This window comes from Onychomys torridus, chromosome 20 (assembly GCF_903995425.1).
Source record: "Onychomys torridus chromosome 20, mOncTor1.1, whole genome shotgun sequence".
Taxonomy (NCBI): Eukaryota; Metazoa; Chordata; class Mammalia; order Rodentia; family Cricetidae; genus Onychomys; species Onychomys torridus.
Window position 1 is genome coordinate 24594344 of NC_050462.1, and position 12782 is coordinate 24607125.

General features: G+C 39.6%; 1 non-coding gene across 1 annotated transcript; it reads left to right on the forward strand.

Annotated features, from left to right (window-relative positions):
- Positions 1–445: 445 nt before the first annotated feature.
- On the forward strand, positions 446–552 carry LOC118571284. The gene has a single exon (XR_004943322.1). It is a non-coding gene; the product is annotated as a U6 spliceosomal RNA (small nuclear RNA).
- The last annotated feature ends 12230 nt before the right edge of the window (positions 553–12782 follow it).

Genomic DNA, 12782 nt, shown 5'->3' on the forward strand with positions numbered 1-12782 from the left:
GTAAGAGTCAGAGTTGATGGATGTCTTCAAGAAAAGTGTCTTCCAGATTCAAGAGAACTGTTGCACATATGAACTCTTAGGGACTGTGGCAGCACACACAAGTCCTGCACAGGTCCCAGCCAGAGCGCACAGAGAAGGGGAAATAGATACAAGGCCATACCCCTAGCCAAGAGGCTCTCTCTCTACAACTGATATCCTGGAGTCCCACAGAATTCTTTATACATATGCATTGGTATTTTGCCTGCATATGTGTCTATGTGAGGGTATCAGATCTTGGAGTTACAGACCATTGTTAGCTGCCATATGCTGGACATTGAACCCAGTTCCTCTGGAAGAGCAGTCGGTGCTTTTAACCACTGAGCCCCTCCCCACCAAATTCTTTAAGTATACTTCAGAGCAGTCCTCTTGGCCAGGAGTAGTTGGCCAATACAAAAGGAACTCAATGGTGCTCATTTCGGCAGCACATATACTAACATTGGAACAATACAGAGAAGATTAGCATGGCCCCTGTGCAAGAAAGACACACAAATTCTTGAAGCATTCCATATTTTTAAATAATAACAAGAACAAAGAATCACTGGTCATTAATATCCCTTAATATGAATTGCTGTGGATATCGCTCTGTGTAAATAAAGATCTGATTGGCCAGTGGCCAGGCAGGAAGTATAGGCGGGACAAGAGAGAAGAGAATTCTGGGAAGTAGAAGGCTGGGGAGAGACACCGCCAGCCGCCGCCATGAGAAGCAACATGTAAAGACACCGGTAAGCCACGAGCCATGTGGCAAAGTATAGACTAACAGAAATGGGTTAATTTAAGATAGAAGAAGCAGATAACAAGCAGCTTGCCACGGCCATACAGTTTCTAAACAATGTAAGTTTCTGTGTGCTTTCTTGGTTGGGTCTGAGCGACTGTGGGACTGGCGGGTAAGAGAGATTTGTCCTGACTGTGGGCCAGGCAGGAAAACTAACTACAAATGGCGCCCAACGTGTTGGCAAGAATTTCCACCTAAAACCTGAGAAAAAAGATTCTAAGACGGAGCTAAAAACAGCTTCCTAGGTGTCTCTCTCAAGTTAGCGGCAGCCTGCCGGTTTGAGCTACTATGGCGGGTTCCTGGCGTGTGCGTCTGACCTGCAGTGTGATGGGAATGAGGAATCTACAAGTGGCACTTTACTCTGCTGCGTGGTAGATTTAGCCTTTGCCAGTTTAAAAAAAAAAAAAAAGTTTCTGGGCTATGCACTGCTTTGACAGAACTGCTTCTGATAGTTGATGGTACACATGGCTCCAGACCCAGAGCTGGCGGTAAACTGTACCACCACCGTCATGTTGGGAAACTGAGGTGGGCGGAGCCAGCAGCCACAGAGGCGTTTCAGTCTTACAAAGATGGATATTACACAGAGAATCTGGTTTGTCTTGTCTTTGGGATTTTTAACTGCAGAAAAAGATCTGATCGTAAAAGCTGTTGAGTTAAACAAATATGTAAATTTTAAAGGTACCTTGTCTTCAAAATTTGGATATAAGGATATGTTGCTTTGGAAAAGAGTCTCTGCTTTTGTTTCCATAGAAAGCCAGAGGCTGTGGATTTGTTCCAGATTAAGATACATCAGGTTTGATCAGCCAAGACCACCTGAAAGGTCTCCAAATGACACCATGGCCCAGATGATCTAACATCCAGAATGGTTTCAAGGCAACTGGCTCAGAGGTTCACCCTCACGGACTACTCCATAATCCTAAAATTTTCTTTGTGTCCCCATAAGATACAGTGCCCCCCTCCAGGAGGAAGTAGTAAGAGAAACTACGCCCACATTCCCAAAATTATCAAGCTGGCTTTGGAGATGGAATTGGCTCACTCCTCTAAACCCAGACATATTGCTAAAAGAAAAGGTTAAGAGATTCTTGTGTCCCAAATCAGAAGAGCCCACTGGTGCAGGACAGAGAAAAACCACTATTTTATTTTAAACAGGTTGATTATAAATGCAATCTCTTTCTAAAGATAAAAAGGGGATATGATATAGATATAATAGGATGAAAGGGTAGATTAAGGAAGGAACTTATTTCCAAAGAGCAACAACTTATTTAAAATGTTTTACATTGGTATAGATTTTAGTCTATTGATACAAAGTTAAAGTTAATTTTGTTATACTATGTACATATTTCTACTCGTGTTTAAGGTATTGTGTTTGTATAGCTCATTTAAAATTGTAATGGATAATTAAAAATAGATTAATAATTAATCATCTGTGATAATCATACTCATAGCCATGTTAGTTAAGTCTTTTAGGTATACATAGAGATATTTCAGATAGATAGGTAATCTTCAAATACTTCAAAGACCTTCAGAATATGGCATTTAAAATATTTTTAAAATTTAGACTTTCTGGACAGTGAGACATGTCTGCTCCTGGCAGCACCAATTTACTTCAGAGAGGAGGATGGGCATTAAAGACACTTCATATGGAGTTTATCTTCACCTTGGTAAAAATAGCCATTTGGGCAAGAAACTGTTCTTGCCTGGACAGCTTGATCAACTGGACATGCAGGACCCATAGAAAGGTGACCACTGAACTTTGCTTGACAAAATGGTCCTTCAGGTTCCTGCTTCACAGAGGAAACTGCCAGACATTCAGGACACTGAGAGAAGTGACTGAGAGACTCTAGCCCTGTGGGCTGAAGACAAGTGCCCCAACTTTACAAAGGAACATTAGGTGACTGTCCAGACTGCCAGCTGTCTCTGTCTACCCTGCAAGACTCCCGAAAGTTGCTTGCATCCTTCTCCCATTTCTCAGGTAATATTATATCCTTCTGAGGTCTTTGATGTGGTTGAAGACTAGATAGTTATAATTTTCTCAGTTATGATAAAAGATAAGTTAGATATAAAACCTTGGACTCACAAATATAAGATAGATAGGATATCTTCTTTAATATTGTAACTGTAATTCTTGCTTGATAATTGTTTTGTTATATGTAATTGTACTATGTAAAAGTTAAAACCTTCCTTAAACAAAAAGAAAAGGGGAAGTGCTGTGGATATCGCTCTGTGTAAATAAAGATCTGATTGGCCAGTGGCCAGGCAGGAAGTATAGGCAGGACAAGAGAGAAGAGAATTCTGGGAAGTAGAAGGCTGGGGAGAGACACCGCCAGCTGCCGCCATGAGAAGCAACATGTAAAGACACCGGTAAGCCACAAGCCATGTGGCAAAGTATAGACTAAGAGAAATGGGTTAATTTAAGATAGAAGAAGCAGATAACAAGCAGCTTGCCACGGCCATACAGTTTCTAAACAATATAAGTTTCTGTGTGTTTTCTTGGTTGGGTCTGAGCGACTGTGGGACTGGCGGGTAAGAGAGATTTGTCCTGACTGGGCCAGGAAGGAAAACTCTAACTACAATGAATGGACTTAATTCACCTATAAAAAGACACAGATTAACAGAACGATATGAAAACAGGACCCATCTTTCTGCTGCATACAAGAAACACACCTCAAATTCAAAGACAGACACCTCCTAAGAATAAAAGGCTGGGAAAAGACTTTACAATCAAATGGTCTTAAGAAGCAAGCTGGTGTAGCAATCCTAATATCCAGCAAAATAGACTTCAAACTAAAATCAATCAAAAGAGAAGATGAAGGATATTACATACTCATTGCGGGAAAGATCCACCAAGATGAAGTATCAATTCTGAACATTTATGCCCCAAACACAAGGGCACCCACATATGTAAAAGGAATATTACTAAAGCTTAAATCATATATAAAACCCCACACATTAATAGTGGGAGACTTCAACACCCCACTTTCACCACTGGACAGATCGGCCAAATTGAAACTTAACAGAGAAATAATGGTCTTAACTGATGTTATGACTCAAATGGACTTAAACGATATCTACAGAACATTCCATCTGAACAAAAAATAATATACCTTCTTCTCAGCACCCCATGGAACCTTCTATAAAATCGACCACATACTTGGCCACAAAGCAAATCTCAACAGATACAAAACAATTGGAATAACCTCCTGTGTTCTATTGGACCACCATGGTTTAAAGTTAGATTTCAACAACAGAAAAAACTACAGAAATCCTACAATCTCATGGAAACTGAATAATGCTTAACTAAATCACCAATGGGTTAAGGAAGAAATAAAGAAAGAAATTAAAGACTTCCTAGAGATCAATGAAAATGAATATACCAAATACCCAAACTTATGGGACACTATGAAAGCAGTGCTAAGAGGGAAATTCATAGCACTAAATTCCCACATAAAGAAGTTGGAGAAATCTCACACTAGTGACTTGACAGCACACCTGAAAGCTCTTGAACAGGAAGAAGCAAAGTCTCCCAGGAGGAACAGATGCCAGGAAATTATCAAATTGAGAGCTGAAATCAATAAAATAGAATTAAAGAGAACAATACAAAGGATTAATGAAACAAAGAGTTGGTTCTTTGAGAAGATCAACAAGATAGACAAGCCCTTATCCAAATTAACCAAAAGACAGAGAGAGAGCATTCAAATGAACAAACTCAGAAATGAAAAGGGGGACATAACAACAGACAATGAGGAAATCCAGAGAATCATCAGGTCATACTTCAAAAACCTCTACTCCACAAAACAGGAAAATCTAAAAGAAATGGATAATTTTCTGGATAGGTACCACATACCTAAGTTAAATCAAGACCAGAAAAACCATTTAAATAGTCCATTAACTTCTAAGGAAATAGAATCAGTCATTAAAAGTCTCCCAACCAAAAAAAAAAAGCCCAGGACCAGATGGTTTCAGTGCAGAAATCTACCAGATCTTCAAAGAAGACTTAATACCAATACTCTTTAAATTGTTCCACACAATAGAAGCAGAAAGAATATTACCAAACTCCTTCTATGAGGCTACAATTACCCTGATTCCTAAACCAAACAAAGATGCAACAAAGAAAGAGAACTACAGACCAATCTTCCTCATGAACATTGGTGCAAAAATACTCAATAAAATACTGGCAAACAGACTCCAAGAACACGTGAAAACAATTATCCACCATTGCTGTGGATATTATTCTGTATAAATAAAGTGCTGATTGGCTAGTAGCCAGGCAGGAAGGATAGGGTAGGCAAGACAAGGAAGAGGAGAAGGTGAGGAACAGGAAAGCTGGGAGGAGACACTGCCAGCTGCTGCCATGAGAAGCAACATGTAAAGACACCGGTAAGCCACAAGCCATGTGGCAAAGTATAGACTAACAGAAATGGGCTAAATATAAGAGTAAGAGCTAGACAATGGTTGCCCTGAGCTAATGGCCAAGCAGTTTAAATAATATAAGTGTCTGTATGATTATTTTATACGTGGGTTGTGGGACCGCGGGGGCTTGGTGGAACCTGGAGAGAAGCTCTCCAACTACACACCATGATCAAGTAGGCTTCATCCCACGGATGCAGGGGTGGTTCAACATATGAAAGTCCATCAATGTAATACACCATATAAACAAACTCAAAGAAGAAAAAAAAAACAAAAAAAAACACATGATCATCTCACTAGATGCAGAAAAGGCCTTTGACAAAATCCAACACCCCTTCATGATAAAGGTCTTGGAGCGATCAGGAACACAGGGAACATACCTAAACATAATAAAGGCAATCTATAGCAAGCCAACAGCCAACATCAAATTAAATGGAGAGAAACTCAAAGCAATACCACTAAAATCAGGAACAAGGCAAGGCTGTCCCCTCTCCCCATACTTATTCAAAATAGTACTTGAAGTTCTAGCCAGAGCTATAAGACAACATAAGGAGATTAAGGGGATACAAATTGGAAAGGAAGAAGTCAAGGTTTCCCTAGTTGCAGATGACATGATAGCATACATGAGTGACCCCAAAAATTCAACCAAGGAACTGATACAGCTTATAAACACCTTCAGCAACATAGCAGGATACAAGATCAACTCAAAAAAATCAGTAGCCCTCCTATATACAATAGACAAGCAGGTTGAGAAGGAAATCAGAGATACCTCACCCTTTACAATAGCCAAAAATGATATAAAATACCTTGGGGTTACTCTAACTAAGCATGTGAAGTACCTATGTGACAAGAACTTTAAGTCCCTGAAAAAAGAAACTGAAGAAGATGTCAGAAAATGGAAAAAACTCCCATGCTCATGGATAGGCAGGATTAACATAGTAAAAATGGCGATCTTACCAAAAGCAATCTACAGATTCAACGCAATTCCCATCAGATTACCAACACAATTCTTCACAGATCGGGAAAGAGTAATACTCAACTTCATATGGAAAAACAAAAAACCCAGGTTAGCCAAAAGAATCCTGTACAATATAACAACCTCTGGAGGCATCACGATCCCCGACCTCAAGCTCTACTATAGAGCTACTGTAATAAAAACAGCTTGGTACTGGCATAAAAACCAACATGTGGACCAATGGAATTGAATTGAAGACCCTGACATTAACCCACACACCTATGAACATATGATTTTTGACAAAGAAGCCAAAAATGTACAATGGAAAAAAGAAAGCATCTTCAACAAATGGTGCTGGCCTAACTGGATGTCAATGTGTAGAAGGCTGCAAATAGATCCATATCTGTCACCGTACACAAAACTTAAGTCCAAGTGGATCAAAGACCTCAACATAAATCCAGTTACTGTGAACCTGATAGAAGAGAAAGTAGAAAGTAGTCTTGAACACATTGGCACCAGAGATCACTTTCCAAATATAACACCAGTAGCACAGACACTGAGAGAAACAACCAATCAATGGGACCTGTTGAAACTGAGAAGCTTTTGTAAAGCAAAGGACAAGGTCAACAAGACAAAGGACAGCCTATAGAATGGGAAAAGGTCTTCACCAACCCCACCTCTGACAGAAGGCTGATATCCACAATATATTAAGAACTCAAGAAATTAGACATCAAAATGCCCAACAGTCCAATTAAGAAATGGGCTATAGAACTAAACAGAGAATTCTCAACAGAGGAAGTTCAAATGGCAGAAAGACATTTAAGGAATTACTCAACATCCCTAATTATCCGGGAAATGCAAATCAAAATGACTCTGAGATACCACCTTACACCTGTCAGAGTGGCTAAGATCAAAAACACAGAAGACAGTTTATGCTGGAGAGGTTGTGGAACAAGGGGAACTCTCCTCCACTGCTGGTGGGAATGCAAGCTTGTACAGCCACTTTGGAAATCAATTTGGCGCTTCCTTAGAAAATTGGGAATCCATCTCCCCCAAGACCCAGCTGTAGCACTCTTGGGCATATACCCAAGGAATGCTCAATCATACCACAAGGGCATTTGCTCAGCTATGTTCATATCAGCACTGTTTGTAATAGCCAGAACCTGGAAACAACCTAGATGCCCTTCAACTGAAGAATGGATAAAGAAAATATGGTACATATACACAATGGAGTACTACTCCGCAGAGAATAACAATGACATCATGAGGTTTGCAGGCAAATGGATGGATCTAGAAAAAATCATCCTGAATGAGGTAACCCAGACTCATAAGGACAAATATGGTATGTACTCACTCATAGGAGGATACTAGATGTAAAACAAAGATGACTAGACTGCTACACAACTCCAGGGAGGCTACCTAGAAAACGGGACCCTAGGAAAGACACAGGGTTTGCCCAATGACTGAGAAATGGATGAGATCTACATGAACAACCTGGATAACGGTGGGAGTAATGAAGGGCAAGGTTTGAGGGAAAGAAAGCTTAGGGGAGCAGGAGATCCCAGCTGGATCAAGAACAGAAAGGGAGAACAAGGAATAACAGACCATGATAAATGATGACCACATGAGAACAGGAATAGGCAGAGTGCTGGAGAGGTCCCCAGAAATCCACAATGACACATCCTCTGTAGACTACTGGCAATGTTTGAGAGAAAGCCTAATCTGACCTAGTCTGGTGATCAGATGGCCAAACAACCTAACTGTCATGATGGAACTCTCATCCAATAACTGATGGAAGTGGATGCAGAGATCCTTGGCCCGGCCCCAGGTGGGGCTCCAGGAGTCCAATTGTCGAGAAAGAAGAGGGACTGTAAGAATGTGAATTGTTGAGACCAAGATTGGAAAAGCATAGGGACAAATAGCCAAACGAATGGAAGCACATGCATTATGAACCAAAGGCTGTGGAGCCCCCAGCTGTATCAGGCCCTCTGGATAAGTGAGACAATTGAATAGCTTGAACTGTTTGGGAGGCATCCAGACTATATAAGCTGGCTGTTTGGAACCTTGGGCTTACACAGGGACACTTTGCTCAGCCTGGAAGGAGGGGACTGGAGCTGCCTTTACTGAATCCACCAGGTTTAAATGAATCCCCAGGGGAGTCTTGGCCCTGGAGGAGATGGGAATGGAGGGGAGGGGCTGGGGGGGAAGGTTGAGGTGGGGGTGGGAGGGGGGAGGACAGGGGAACCCATGGCTGATGTGTAAAATTAAAACACAAATATAATGAATAACAAAAAAAAATGACTGGAAAAACAAAGGAACTCAATGGTATTTTTGTGGACTTACTGTCTAATTTTGCTTTATTTTGACAATTTTTTGTCTTACTAGTGTTTACTTGTTTATTTTGATTTCTACTTTTGTGTGGTTTGTGAGTGTATATGTGTGCGTGCATTTGCTGTTTGGTTTGTTTTATTTTATTTTTTTAAGAAAGGAGTAGAGAAAGAACAAAAGTCGGGAGGGTAGGGAGGTGGGAGGATCTGGTAGGAATTATGAGAGGGGGAAAAACATGACCACAATATATTGTGCGAAAAGCATTTAAAGTTAAAAAAAATAATTAGTCATGTTCTTTTCTTGTTTCTAATAATAACCACAAAGCATTTGCTCTGGGCTGAAATCCCCTTTTGTGAGATCTCAAAGCGTAATTTCATATACAGATCTCCAGAGAAATAATACCCTTGGACCATCCTGTCCTGAGTCCTCTTAAAACGTGAAACCTTTTCTCTCTTGTGTTAATCCCCACAAATCAGTGGTGGTGTTGGTTTGAAAGACTGGAACAAGTAAGGAGCATCAAGCGCCCCTCTGGTTCTGTTTACTCCTTTACAAAGATGCTGCAAGAAAGAATGGATGTGTTGTGGGTAGCAATGGGGGATGTGGTTTCCTACTTTTTAAGGTTTTACAAAACTCATCCTTCCCATATTCTCCACTGTAGGTAACATATTTTTGGCTTTTTTTTCCCCTTCAGTCTTATCTTTTGTCTATATGTCTGAAACCAGTTAGAGCAACTTCCTTCCTTGACGGAGTCAGGGCTCTTAAGGGCTCCCCAAACATGAAAGAAGTTGAAAGCAATCACTCCTCCTTAGTGTGACTTTTCTCAGTCAAGCTTCTCACAAGAGATTCAGCTTTGCCTGTATGTACTCTGCAGGCCTGTAATGGTGTTTCTTTTCTCTCAGCTCATAGTGGGTACAGTCTGAAATTGCTCTAATGATGAAGTGCTTTTCAGACATGAAAATCATATTTCCACCACTTATACTGAAACATAGAGAAGGTGAGCTTCAAGTGTTTTAAAGGAAGGTGCTTCACAAAATTGGATTTGAGCTGGGCTTGGTGGCTTACAACCTTTAATCCCAGCAGCCCTGGAGAGCTGCAGACACAGACAAATCTCTGTGTTGAGGCCAACCTGGACAACGTAGCAAGTTCTAGGCCAGCCAGGACTACATTATAAAACCCTGTCTCAAAAAACTAATGTTTGATTTGTACTTTCTGACTTGTGACTGTATGACTTAGCCTGGTGTGATAAAATACAAATGTTACACTAAAACATCAGTATGAGCCTCTATTTTAAAACACACATATACTTGAAATTAGAAATTCCCTTGTATTGGAATCTCTTGCTTTCAATTAAATATAAAAATGAGGTTATAGAAAGAAGGACTATATCAATAGTCAGGAATCCCTTGTCTCTAACAGGCAATAGTCACAAAGCTGTGATAAAAAGACAGATTCTGGATTTAGCTTTTTCACAGTCTACCTGTGTCATCCACTATCATCAACTAGTAATCTCAGCTAGTCAACTAGTAGACCCAACTATACTCATCTAGCTGTGTCAACTAGAATTTCATCTGCTCCCTCTGGAACTCCATTCCTTATCTTTAATAGGAGTCTATTACACTAAAAATAAAACAAACAAACAAACAAACAAAAACTTTAAATTCCTTAACTCTCCATTCTATATTAATCAGGAAAAGATTTTTACAGCTAGGTATCGAGTAGTTTATAAAAAGAAAGACCTATTCTGGAGAGCAAGCAAAGAAAATAAAAGAATGTCCAAGTCTACTCAGTACCATGTCATGGAATTACTGCCTAAGCCAAGTGACTAGAGCTATATTATGTTGATTCAATTTAGAAATATATATATATATATATATATATATATATATATATATATATATATATATTCTAGTATCTAAAGGAAAGAAATTCTAGTTGATTAAAGAGAATTCAAAGAGCTTTAAGACTTCAAACAACTCTTACAAATCAATTTACTTATTTCAAGTACATGATTCCAGCATATGGGTTACATTTTGAACAAGTATAAACAGGTCAAATATTAAGTCAGTAAAAGCTTGAGAGAGAAAAAAAATGTTAGATTGTATTTGCCCTCAGTTGTCTGTAATTGAATTATCTTCAAATGTGGAAAGATTTTTCCTGTCTCCTGTATATAATACAAAACGCACCAAATACTGAGTTTTTCTGTCCATTTCTTCTTACTATTATTAAAATATTTCAGTGGAAAAAGACTTCATGTGGAATAAAATTTAAAATGCTGTTTTATGGTTACTCTACAATATTCCACTGTATTTATTTATTATTTATTTATTTGTTTGTTTGTTTGTTTGTTTGTTTATGTGGGCAGCAAGTGCCACAGCATATGTGGAAGTCAAAGGACAGCCTGTGGAGGTCCATTTTTTTCCTTCTGCTATTGGGGTCCATGGGTGAGAACTCATGTAATCTGGCTTGGCAGCAATCACCTTCAGGTTTGAGTCATTTCATCTTGCTATTGATAATTGCTTTAGAAAACATCTCTAATTATATACTTTTAGGTTACTAGGGATTTCAGAATCTTCATATCCTTCACTCTTTAATTTGTAAATGGAAACAAACCCACATCCAGGTAGAGTAAATTATTATCTAAATCAAATCCATAATGGTCAGTGAGCTGAAATATTTATCTCCTTATACACAGATCTAATTTCACCACCCCAGTGTTCCCAAAGTTCTATAAACAAAGCAGCAAAAGTAAGTTTCATTGTCAAGTTTGTACAAGATATGTTGCATACCTAATCCCCTCTCATGTACTCACTAACTACCTCAACAAACAAAAAGAGCCTCGTACTATATTTTATATATCGATTTCCAGCCACAGATGAACTGCATTGATCACTGCTTATGGAAAATTCAAGAGAAGACCATGTCAAACCTGAGAGGATGCCAGTGACTCCCACCTCCCAATGTTTACGCTTCAAAATGAATAGGTTCTGTGACTTGCTTGCAACAAATAGGATATGTCAAAGGCAACTGTCACACTTAGTGTTTCTGTTACTGAGGACAAAATAAAAGCCATGACCAAAAGCAACTTGGAGAGGAAAGGACTTATTTCAGTTTATAAAACTCAGGTCACACTCTATCACTGAGGAAAGTCAGGGCAGGAACTCAAGAGAGGAGTCTAGAGGCAGAAACTGAAGCACAAGCCACATATGAATGCTTGCTGCTTATTAGCTTGCTCCCCAAGGCTTGCTCAGCCTGCTTTCTTATAGCATTCAGGACCATCTGTCCAGGAGTGGCCCTCTCATATCAATCATTAGTTAATAATTTCATTGTCTTGAAAATGCCCAACAGACTTTTCTACAAGCCAATATTATTTAGTCTTTTTCAATTGAGAATCCCCCTCTCTAAATGACTCTAACTTGTGTCAAGATAATATAAAACTACCCAACACATAAATTTATGCTTCTTTTATAATTATATATCATAGAGCAAATGTTATTGGATGTTATGTCCATGATAAACACACACACACACACACACACACACACACACACACACACACACACACACACACACAGAGAGAGAGAGAGAGAGAGAGAGAGAGAGAGAGAGAGAGAGAGAATGCCTTACTAGAACAAAGTTGGGTGGGAAGGAAAGGAGTCTGAGGATAGAAGGGTGAATATTATCAAAATTCATTGAATGGAATTCTAAGAGAACTAGCAGGGCAGTGGTGGTACATGCCTTTAATCCCAGCACTCAGGAGGCAGAGACAGGTGGATCTCTGTGAGTTTGAGGCCAGCCTGGGCTACAAAGCGAGTTCCAGAACAGGCTCCAAAGCTACACAGAGAAACCCTGTCTCAAAAAGCCAAAAAAAAAAAAAAAAAAAAAAGAGAGAGAGAGAGAGAGAGAGAGAGAAATAGAAAGAAATTAATTCTAAGAGAACTAAGAAAGGTATCAAGTCAGGGCAATAAGTAAACTACCCAAACAAAGACTATTACCCACACAGAGACAGAACATGTGAGTGAGGATCTCTGCAGAACAGGGTGCATGCCTCTTCACTGCTGCTAGGGAAAGGTGCACTGTCAGTCAGGAACATTCAGTTGCTGTTTTGAAACTAGAAAGATTTATACCACATTAAGGGCATATGGAGGAATATTGAAAAGTAAAAGCGAATGGCTGGTCTGGATCCTGTGCACAGGCTGTGCAGTTTGCCAAGCACAATTTACACCTTCTTTCCACATTCCTCTCAGCTACAGACTCTGCTGTTCCTGCCTACCTGCAGCCTAT